This window comes from Typopeltis vanoorti, chromosome 14, assembly GCF_054136105.1.
Source record: "Typopeltis vanoorti isolate ZY-2024b chromosome 14, IOZ_Tvanoo_1.0, whole genome shotgun sequence".
NCBI lineage: Eukaryota > Metazoa > Arthropoda > Arachnida > Uropygi > Thelyphonidae > Typopeltis > Typopeltis vanoorti.
Genome location: NC_143562.1, coordinates 14,772,787 through 14,785,018, shown reverse-complemented (window position 1 = coordinate 14,785,018; position 12,232 = coordinate 14,772,787). Strand labels below are relative to the sequence as shown.

Below are 12,232 nucleotides of genomic sequence, written 5' to 3'. Positions count from 1 at the left end.
CTTATTTTTTAATGTCGAATGAGGTGATAAGATGGGCTTTATAGATGCCACAAAAGAAATTACGTTGCTATGAACGCTAAAAACAAGAGGCGGTTTCCTGATACAATAATTATAAGCCATCTTATGTCAATCAGTCATAAGATGGCTGAGTGACAGATATCAAAACAAGAGTTGTAGGGGATGTGAGTCTACAAGATTTAAGGCGACTAGCGGTGTACTCCTGAGATCAATCCTTGGTCCATTGCTAAATAATATCATTTTGTAATAATATCAAGTGGTGAATATCAAAAATGATATTCACCACTTTTGACACAAAATAAATTAATATATTTAAAAATTCATCCACTACTACTACTCCTACTACGAAATCGTGGATTAGGCCTACTGGGGATACCACGTTAAAAAAAGCGCGCCTAATACTCTACCCCTGAGGTGGTGTGGAAAAGAGTACACCTTTTCCTTAAAACAGCGATGCCAACATTATTCAGAAACGGCTTCCTGGCTAGGGGATTTCTTGTTTTATCCGTAATCAAAATAGTTATCTTTGCCCCAGTTAACAGCTAATAAGCTTCCTTTACAAGTGGATATACTTCAGGGTTGCTACGATTTCTAAATCTCAGATCAATCAATGGGTAGGACTTGAGGAGTTTTGCATCTTTGTAACTGCAAAACGTGTTTCCTTGAGAAAGATCACGTGATTATTTTACATTCACATGAGTCTACGTTTGCAATATTGTTTAGTCTTTTGACGAAGCTACTTAACGTCGAGTATAATGATCCCTTTTAATTCAATGGTAAGTGGTAGTTTAAAATCAGAAAGAAGATATTAGAATTAAATTCAATCTTATTAAATAGAGAATACATAAAAAACAATAGAAATATATTGAACATTTTGCTGTGCACTTTCACCCGTTTGTACTATATGCATCCTCTGTCCAAAAAGAAACCGAACTTTACGAAAATAGAAGAAACTAGTGGCGCCACCTGTTGTAAGTTTTTGTTGTCGAAAACGACAACCTTCATTAGTGTTGTGTCAACTGTTTCATTAGAAGCCGAGTTATAGTGCCAAGAGTGACAGTGTGTTTTCACCAACCATGGGTCATCACGATACTCATGCCGCACGCGACGAATTCTCATTATCAGTCGCTTCAAAACTTCAAGATAAAACTCACCATTGACCGTTTTGTAAGGCAGAACGAATTCTTTGTGTATCATGCCCTTGGAATCGTAGAAACAAATCAGCATTTTCTTTACTTTTGACTTCTCCAAGCGACTTTTTTCGGATGCCCCTCTTCTGGTGGTCTCCGCTCAGCAATCTGGCGCTTTGTTTTGGGCTCATATTAAAAACACGTTTCGTCACCAGTAACTATAGTTTCAAGGAAGCTTAATACGAGCGGTTTTTAATGAGGTCCTTGCAGTGTTCAATTTGATACATTTTTTGGTCGTCGGTCAACTTGTGTGGAACAAATCGCGAATTCAATTTAAGAAGGCCCAAACTCTCGGTCAAAATGTTGTGCACGATTTGATTTTGGAATCCGCAATTCATCTTCAATCAATCTCAAGGACGATTTTGGGTTTTCTTTGATAAAATCACGCACATTTTGGATGTTAACATTGCTCAGTCGAGTTTTTGGACGGCCTGGCTTTTCGTCGTCCTCAAGCGTCTCACGACCACTTTGAAATCGTTTAAACCAGTGCTTCCCAAACTTCTGGATGTCAGGGCCCCCTTTACAGAAATTAAAATATTTCACGGCCCCCCCCCCTCGAAAAAAAATCGTAATAGAGAGATATATTATTATAATATTATTGTATTTATATTCAATACAAACATACACAGCGAATATTGCAAAAATCAAATGCATGTATTACATTTTTTGCCTCTTACCGTTTGGTTCTGAGGACGATGCGGGCTGTACTGGTAAAGTATGAAATACTGTCCTTTTTTTTTTTTTTTTTTTGAGTCTGTTTCTGCTTCTGATTGTTCGCGGGAATTTTTTTTTATTTTTTATCAACCACTTATCCATCTCAGGGTTAATTTTTTTTTTAACGTAGAATAGATCAAATAATATCACCACTCATCGATACTGGCACACCACAGACTGATAACCTGAAATTAGTGAATATTACCTGAATAAGGGAATCCCCGGACCAGGAACATTTTTCTCTTTTGTGACTTTTCTCCCTTTAAGGTAATTAAGACTAACGCGAAACAGACAGTAAAGGCAGGTTATTAAAACATGCATATGATTGGTGCGGTATTAACAAAAGATCGCGCAAACGAAAGATAAAAGCATAGCTGACAATTGAGTTGAAATGCTAACTCCCTTCAACCGAATTCCATTTGTGAAACTGCCTGCCATAACATTTATATATATACAGTATATTACTTAGTTTTAACACTTTTACGAATTTTAACACCTTCGGTTGAATTTTATTGCTGCCTTGGGAAATCGAAATCGCACACATCTAATTATTAACAATAGTTTTTAGTTAGATACTGTGTTTGCCCATGCAACATATGGTTTTGTTTCAGTCTATACAACATAGTTTCTGTATGAGGGGACATGCGATTCATTAATTAGTGTGTTTTTATCCCGGTTATCTCTAATTGCACTATTTGTTGAGAAATATATTACACAGACTCCTCATACCTTATTCACTGGCATAATAAAAGTACTTGTTTTTATTGCCTCTGCAGTAAAGTGGTTGTTAGGGCGGGGGGATGTTGTTTACCACTGCAAGCGAGTTACTATCTCCCTACATGAACTTGTTTTAAGCTTTTTTCATGTGTGAAGTATATGCGAAACTTTTATTGGTAACAGAAAACTAACTCGGATGACAGTGATAATATAAAACGAGTTTTGCTATGTATATAAAGTCAATATCAACAGTCCCTGATTACGAACGCGTGATGAAAAGGAAAGGAAGATTCGGAGCTTCCCTGGAGAGCATTCGAAGTAAATACAATTAACCACTGCTTTGAAATTAAACATATAAATAAACAATATTTACTAATATTCATTAAGCGCCGAAATACGCAGGAAGCAAAGTTTGTGAACCAACTCTTTTAAAATAAAAAAATCTACTTAGTCTTAAAACATTTTAAATTTGTTTTCATTATTTCACGGCTCCCCTCAACAAAACCTACGGCCCCCGAGGGGGCCGCGGCCCACAGTTTGGGAAGCGCTGGCTTAAACCACGACTCGTAAACTTGAGTACGTGATAAGCATTCATCACCGTATGCTATTTGAAGCATTTGATGCGTTTCGGTAAAACGTTTATCAAGTTTAACACAAAAGTCGACTGCAGTTCTCTGTTCGAAACTCATTTTCCAACCGTTCGTCAAAACACACTGTCACTCTTGGCACTATAACTCGGGTTCTAATGAAACAAATGTCATAAGCAGTTGAACGCAACACTAACGAAGGTTGCCGCTTTCGACAACAAAAAGATACAACAGGTGGCGCCACTAGTTTCTTCTATTTTCGAAAAGTTCGGTTTCGAAACATTTTGGACAGAGGATGTATTCATGAAATCATTCACACAACTTGTACATAGCTTTTAGTTATAACTACACTACACTATAAAAGAAATATTTAGCCCTCAACCCCTTTTGACAGCATTCAAGAGGAAGTTGAGGGCTGATATCCTGTATGACCTTTCGGAAGTTTGTAAATCTCAATTATATCACCCATCTTTCTCCTGTTCGATAGTGTCTTCAGTCTACAATTTCTCAATCTGTTTTCATAATCAGGTATTCTACAATCCTGATATCATTTTTAACACTCTCCTTTGTACTCTCTCCAATACATCAGAATCACAACGGAAACTAGGAGACCTGACCTGCGTACAATAGTCCGGGTGAGGTCTTATCATGGCCTTGTAAAGAGGGAAAATAACATCCTTATCTTTACATGTGAGTGTTCCTTTCAGCATTGCAATTATCATTTCAGTTGCATTTGCTATCTTTGCCACATGGCCTGAACTTCAACTTCCTATCTACCAACACCCCAAGATCCCTAGCTTCATCTGTTTCTTCTAGCCTAATCCCACCAATATAATATGACATTGGATATCTAATCACTCCAAAGTATGGCTTTACATTTACTGACATTGAACTGATACCCATTTTCCCATGCTCACAATTCTAGCCTATTCAAATCATTCTGAAAGCACTGCATATCAGCAGCATTCCTGATTACCTTACCTATCTTATCCTCAGCAAATAGCTGAATGTCGCTTGTCAAATCCTTCCAGATTTCATTAATGTACAGACTGAATAACAGTGCACCAAGCACTGATCCTTGTGGTACACCATTTGTTACCTTAAACCTTGCAGACTCACATTCCACATATATCGCTTTTTTTGATATCTGTCACTCAGCTATCGTCTTATCCAAGCTAATATTGTATAATCTCAACTCATATTCTCCAATTTATGCAACAGTCTACCATGCTGTATTCTCTCAAAAGCCTTAGCATAATCCAAAAGTATCATGGTGTATCCATTCCCTTTGTAAAGTTCAATTGTACAGAATGTGAGCAAGTTGCTAAAATTCTCCTTCCCTTAGTAACCACATGCTGTTGCTTGCAAAATGTAGATTCTCTGTCAATATTTTGAAATGAACAGGGAATCTATACTTTGCGATGCACATCACCGTGTAGATTCTCTCTAAACCAATTTTAATGCCCTAGCCAATTTTCAAAATCTTCACACCCACCCACTCCATAGATACTGATAGATCAACATGCTGAAAACATCAGACTTTGTCTCATCCTTATCAATGGGATTACCATCCATTCTTTCCACTCCTGTGGAATCTTTCCTGTTAAGAGACTCAAATTAAATAGCCTGGTCAAAGGAATAGCTAGTTCATCTGAACACTCTTTTAGCATCCGTGCTGAGATCCTATCAGTCCCTCTTGCTGAATTCTTATTCAGCAAGAGGGACTGGTTTGGGCAACAGCTCTAGTTTGGGCAACAGCTCTGTTTGGGCAACAGCTCTAGTCCTTCCTCCTCACACACATGAATTTCCTCATAGTGAAGAGGTAACGTTGAATTCAATGTTGCACACAATAATTTGAAAAAAAAAGTCCAAGACTCCAATTCAATGTTGAATTGGAGTATTGTACGGTGTGTACAAGGACATCATCCTTGTACGCACGGTATTCCTTCCATATCATATTTTTCAAATGAATCCATTGCTTAATAAGATTGCCCCAAAATTTCTCTCCTACCCTTTTTATTCTTCTAACTGTAGTGACCCATTCCGACATTACATTAGTTAAGTATTTCTAAAAGCTTACCATATCCACTGTCGATATCTTTCCCAACCAACAATCGATATCATGACACAGAACCAAGCATTCTTCTCAGTTGGACCTAATTTCCTGCTTTGTAGTTCAGCAATCTTTTCTGAAAGAACCGTTCATAAACTTAGCCAATTCCCAAGTAAGTACCGATTGATTACTGTCACCATCTCGGAGGTAAAATAGCCTCGTGTTTAACTGAAACCCCGCTGACACTATAATCAGATCTAACAATCCTTGACCTCGAGTTGCTTCTGTCACATACTACTTGAGGTAGCTGTCTTGCAACGGCTTAATAAAGTCAGTTTCATTCTTCTTATGATAATAAAGATGAGAAATATAAAAAAATATTTCTGGCCGAAGTAAATTCAAATAGAACGCATTTTAATCACACCAAACACCCATTTTCGAGAGCAAACTTGAAGTCAAAAGGTTTGATGAGGAGGCATGATTTACACCACTATTCCACATCCATGTGAAGCCAGCTAATTCATCTTCAAGAAGAGTCATTAATTCTCTTCCTATCTTCGTATTAATAGTTAAAACCTGAATGTAACTATTAATGTAATTATTATCATGTAACTATTTCACTGTTAATGACTAATGACCCTTAAGGAGGTTAAAGCATATGTAAATATACGATGTATCTATTTATGATGTCGTTTTTTTACAAGTGTGTATTTATTTTTTATTGGTTTAATAAACTAGACTCAGTGGCAGGGGAGCGCCGGCCATATGTGTAATGTGTGAGACGCACACAGGCACCAGGATGGTAAAGGCGCCAAAGAGCAAGAAATACTTTAAAAAAAAAAAAAATTGATTTTCTTAAATTGATTTTTTTATTGGAATGGGGTGGGAAAGGGACGCCAACTAAAGTTTTGCACACAGGCGTCGGACACTACTGGCGCGCACCTGCACGCATATAGCTTCGATTGATAGCGTTTGTGTGTCAAAAACAAAAATAACGCTTTTGCGCACTTTTCCAAAAATTGCATTTTTTCGTGTTTTCCCTTCAAAAAAAGCTTGATTTTCACACACCTGGTTGCATTACAGTACACATCGGCTGTTATTCACTGGGAAATGCTTATATATCGCTACGTACATTTTTCTAGCTACATGGCAGTGCTAACTATCAGACTGTGCAAATAAGAATTTAATCGGGTGATATGCAAATTAATAAAAAATGCAACATTAGTTCGATCTCAGCGCCCTCTAACAACACAATGTGGAAACACTGTATAATTCACTATACTATGTATTGCTGTGTTCTTTAACAATTCTGCATTAAATTATGTGCCATATAACGAAATATACTTAAATACACGCACAGGGGGGAGCCGGCCATATGTGCAATGTGTGTGACGCACATAAGCGCCAGGATAGTAAAGGCCACAAAGAGCAGGAAATACTTTTAAAAAAAACGTTTTTTTTAAAGTGATTTTTTTATTGGAGGAGGGGATAGGTGCGCCAATTAAAGTTTTGCACACAGGCGCCGGACACTACTGGCGCGCCCCTGCTCAGTGGAAGTGAGATTTGCACTCCACGACGCTTCACTACCCGAAAGAAAACGTCGGTTCAAATCTAGGCGCCATATTTTTAGCCTTTCTTAGCTGGTTCCCGCGGTAGTAGATGTCTAACGGGGCAAACAGTTTTTTTTTCCTTCAGCAACTTGGGTTTTTCGTCACGTAAAACCGTAGAACCCATGCTATCTTACATGAGTATATAGTGCTAGGATTAAGGATCACGAGATGGCGGCACTTTCCAGCTGCCTCTCTTCACTGGATGCCGGATATTGTTAGCGATAGTCTTGTGCCAGTTATCTCTAATTGGCTTCCGGTGAAGACTGAACTACCACCAACGTGTTCAAAAGGTTAGGCCTAACATTTTTGTACACTCAAAATGTTAGGCCTAAAAGGGCTTCGTCTATTTCCTGTAAGAGAATCAAAGGCTAACGTTAGCATTTTTTTTATAGCTTTTCTAATTACTGATATTTGGCCTGCCAGAGATTACTCAACACTCAAATTGTGTCCTTTTGCTTTATTTATTTGAGAAGCTCAAAAGAGAGTGTAATGTGCACCTTTTTATATCTTGAAAAGCAGCAATGAAACTCTTGGTACAGTTTCACATTCTATATCAGCTTTTAGTTATATAGTAAACAAAATTAGTTATGATGCCTTCGATGAAAACGATAATACTGTGGATTTAATGAAAGAGAAGACTAATTAATATCGTATAAATTCAGATTACTAAATCTTAGTACTGTCGTGTATTATGTCAGCTATACGTAAACTCAAGTTAAATGTTTTAACTCTAAATTTTTTCAACTAACAAACATTTTTGCAGCTAAACATGATTCGCCTATTTAATTCTTGACTACGTACATTTTCCTGTTGAATTTTGAATAAAGTAAATATCAATCTTTTATTATACTTGGAAAGTCTTGTGTGGTTTAGACAGAAATGAATAAATTTGTAATGATTAGTAATGAAAAATTAGAGAATCAGTAACCCGAATTTCTTACAAGAAATAAATGGAACTATTGAAGCCATCTCAGTCTTTCCATCTCGAAACATGAGTCCTGAATAATAATAATATTTATTATTATCATTAATTATTTTTCAGGACTTTAGAGTTGTAATACTCATTGTAGATTTCTATGTAAATTTGAATCATAATTCTAATATTGTCTTTTAATATTAGAATATTATATATTTGTTTAGAATACTATATGATATATTTGTTGTGGTAAAAAAATTAATATTATTATCATGAATAGATAAATTACAGATAAATATTAAATTGAATTAAATTTTTCATTGGCAGAAAGTAACTCTACATATGAAGTTGCGTATACATTTTGTAACCGCATTTAAAACAAATAAATGTTTAAAATACTCTTTTTTTGATCTCTAATATAAAAATAAGAATATCCAATTTTTGAAACTTTATTTTAATATTATATTTTAAAAGAAAAATTAAATTTAATTAAAATTTTTATAAGAATCTTTAAATATTTGCAACACACCCATTATTTATTGAAATGATATTTCCTAAAATTTAGTCGTTGCAAAAATATGATTTTCGAAGAAGGTTAGCCGAATGCATTTCAATGAATTCGTCAAAGGATTTTTAGCCATGAAACCAAATTTCAAAACACATAAATTATAAATTTATTAAACATTATTACTCAAGAACGTATTCAGTTACCGAGAAAAAGCAATTGCATTTATTCAAAACGTAACATGTTTCATCGGATTGTCCGATTTCTTCAGGCGTGAAAACACAGAAAACAAATAAAAACCACTATAAGAAACATTGTATCACTATAAAAACGACTATTATAAAATTCAGTTAGCTTCGAACTGTAGCTACAGTTCGTGTTGAAGTTCCATTGTTAGGCATCTGCGTGCGTGTGACTTCACGAGTGTGCCAATATCGGATAGCAGACCTGAAAGAGTCCGGTAGATTATAGCTGAGGTTATTATTTATCTGATGAGGGTCCATAATAATTTCCTTAGATATTATATATATATATATATATATATATATGGTACAAGTCTAGGCAACTCGTGGTAAAGGTGGAATAAGCTCTGATCACTATATATATAAGTTAAAGATGTCAAGCTATTTTAAACCTGGTTTTACTCCATTTCCCAAGTAAGCAAACTGACAAATAAGTCAGTTTTGCGCCTGCATGTATTGCAAGTCTAGGTGACCCGTAAAGTAGTACAAGTCTAGGCAACTCGTGGTAAAAGTGGAATAAGCTCTGATCACTATTCTTAATATTTACCCTTAATACAAAGCCCATCTCCTTGAGGAGATGTGTGATGCTATGCATTAAAGGCAAGGGGCCACTACCCAGACCGGTTTCGAACTTTATTGAGGTCTCATCAGTGGGAGCCAGGCTTAGAAATACCAAGGTTAAGTAATACAGAGCTTATAAGTATTTTAAATCAAAACAAATTACCATAAGGTGCTTTGACCTTACTAAACAAAATCAAATCTCAGGATGAGAGATAGATGTAGAAAGTTTTTTTACCTTGGGTATAATATATGTTTCTACATCTATCTCTCGTCCTGAGATTTTTATTTAATAAGGTCAAAGCACCTTATAGTAACTTGTCTATAAGGTGCTTTGACCCTATAGACAAGACTTGTCTATAAAGTCTCCTACGCTACATTCGATCAAAAGCACTGGAACTGTGAAGAGTAATTCTAGAAACGTCTCCGGAGACGTTTTACTGGCAGGTAATGTGGCAATGTTTGTAGGTAATGTGCCTTTGTCATCTATGAAGGAGTTATAGGAAAAGATTGGCTCCTGTTGGTCATCAGCGAGAGAGAGATGAGCGGAAGTTGTATACAATAGCCGTACAAGGAACCAATGGCAATACTGGAGAGTGTTTGTACAGGAGAGTGTTTATATATATATATATATATATTTGTTCTTTATATGGTTGGATTTGGATTTGACGGACTGTAATTTTACAATTGCTTAGGGATTTCGTGTGGGGTGAGAATCAAGGGAGAGTTCTATACTCAAGTGGCTTGAGAATAGAACTCAAACGTCAAATGCAGAAATTTGGATTTGAATCGTAGAATGGGGGGTCTTCGTTCCAGCAGAGAGAATTTTTGTGATTTGATCAGATTATATATTCGTACCGTGAAAGAATGAATATTGGAGAATAAAAGAACAAAAGATTATGTTGTAGAGGAAAAGTGACTTCTCATTGTAGAATTAAAAGGAAGAGTAAAAATTGAATTATGGTGGAAGAATGGAAACCTCTTTGGTAGATGGATTACGTGATCACAATGATGAAATTCGAATTTGCAGGCAGACAGCCTGTGGAACGGGACATCCATTAGAACGTCTGCTAGAGTACCCATCCGTAAGGATAACGAGTTCTTCAGTCTTGGCTACTGCTGCATCTTCAAATGGAAGTTCTTGGTATCCCCAGTATGCCCGACACTACAAGGACGTCAATAAGGAAGGCGGTAGTGTTCCACTTGGGCCTCAAGTTACTAGGATACCTTTGGTGGAAGTGGGTCACATCACAAGTCTCCACCTTCTTGAAATTGAAATGTTTTTTGTTGAAATTTACATAACTAGAAGACACCGATTAAAATTCTTTTCTTGGCTTAATTCTTCCGCATGTTAGGCTGTCAAAGGGTGCCTGTTTGAATCGATTATATAAACTCTTTGACTACAGGTTTTAGAAAACAGAGACGATTCTTTACGATCCAACTTGATTAATTTCGAAAGTGACATAACTTATTTGACCGAATTGTTTAACAAATTTAATGAAAGCAATCTACAGCTTCAAGGAGATGAACTGAATTTAATAAAAACAAAAGCTGTTATTTCTGAGTTTGTGTCAACACTTGTTCCGTATAAACGAAACTTAGGACGAGAAGAATTCAACCAGTTTCCAAACCTGTCAACAGTGGGAAAATGTGATGAAGACGGGCTCAGCTATTGACAGCACTTGGAGGCTCTCCATTGTGATTTTGACCAGAGATTTAAAGATATTCTTGAAATGAAAATATCCAACTGGGTTTTGTATCCGTTTTGAAGTACAAACACAGAAGGATCTTTCCAATTACAAGAACTGATATAAATATCAAATGAGGAATTGAAATTAATATTCAAAAATGGATACCAACAATTCTGGTTGCAAAAGCACATACCCATACTTTATCCTGGATTGTGGACTGTAGTAAAAAAAGTTTTTAATCGTATTTCCATCATCATATTTAGTGGAACGTGGGTTCAGTGCGGTCACAAATCTTTTAACTAAAAAAAGAAACCGACTGCAAATAGCTGATCGCGGTTATTTAAGAATTATACTGACAAATATGGAGCCAAATATCAATAAATTGGTAGCAGTACACTAGGCTCACCCTTCTCATTAGGATTGTTTTTAATATTACTGATCGTTATTTACTATTTTATACGCGATTTTTACATATGTGCAATTTATGTTTGTTTTCTTAATTTTAATAGTGTTATTAAATTTACAGCTCCAACTTGTCCTATGTTTACATGAAATTTATATTTTTTTTGTTGATTTCAATAAATAGTTTTAAAATTTCAGTTCCAAGGTGTCTAATTTCCAAACTTCAAAAATCTCTACTAGATGCATAGTAAAACACAAATTTGTTTCTGTATCTATCTGTTTGTTCGCTTAAAACTCTAGAATTGGAGATCGAATTTCTTTTATATGGATCAGGTAGAGCAGTTTCCAGGGAAGTGCTGAATTATTATTATTATTATTTTTTTTTTTTTTTGGAAACGTGGGGGTAAGCCAGATAAGTTTAGGAACCACTCATTTGGAGTAATTTCATCTTCATCTATGGCTCTCTTTTCCCATGTCACTCCAGCAAATCTGATGATATCATCAATCCACCGTGATTTAAGTTGGCGTCGGGGCCGTTTTTCCTCTCGTGGAATCCAATCCAGTACTTCTTTTGTCCATCGCTGAGCTTGTCTTCAGGCAATATGCCCAGCCCATTACCACTTCAGATGTTTCACTCTTCCTATGGTGTTAGAGACTGGTTTGATTTCTTATCCATGTATTCCCTTTGTGATCCAATCTTGTGATAACAAGCATACTTCTTTCCATAGTAAATTATGTTATTCTTAATTTTTGGACACTGAATGCAATTTCCTTTGCATTCAGTGTCCATGTTTCACAGCCATATGTCAGTATAGGAAGAATACACTGGTTAAAAACTTTTTTCTTCAGGCATAATGGTAGCTGGTTTTTGAATATTTAATGTAGTTTTCCAAATGCTTTCCACCCAAGCATCGTACATCTTTTAATTTTGTCCATGATATTTTGTTCCATTGATATCTGTTGCCCTAAGTATATGTAATGATCTACTTGTTTAATTTCCTCATTATTGATTTTTATTATTTCTAGTTG

At 35.8% G+C, this 12,232-nt stretch overlaps 1 pseudogene; it reads left to right on the top strand.

Annotated features, from left to right (window-relative positions):
* Positions 1-10,081: 10,081 nt before the first annotated feature.
* On the top strand, positions 10,082-11,201 carry LOC150099248 (protein ZBED8L-like; annotated as a pseudogene).
* Positions 11,202-12,232: the final 1,031 nt, after the last annotated feature.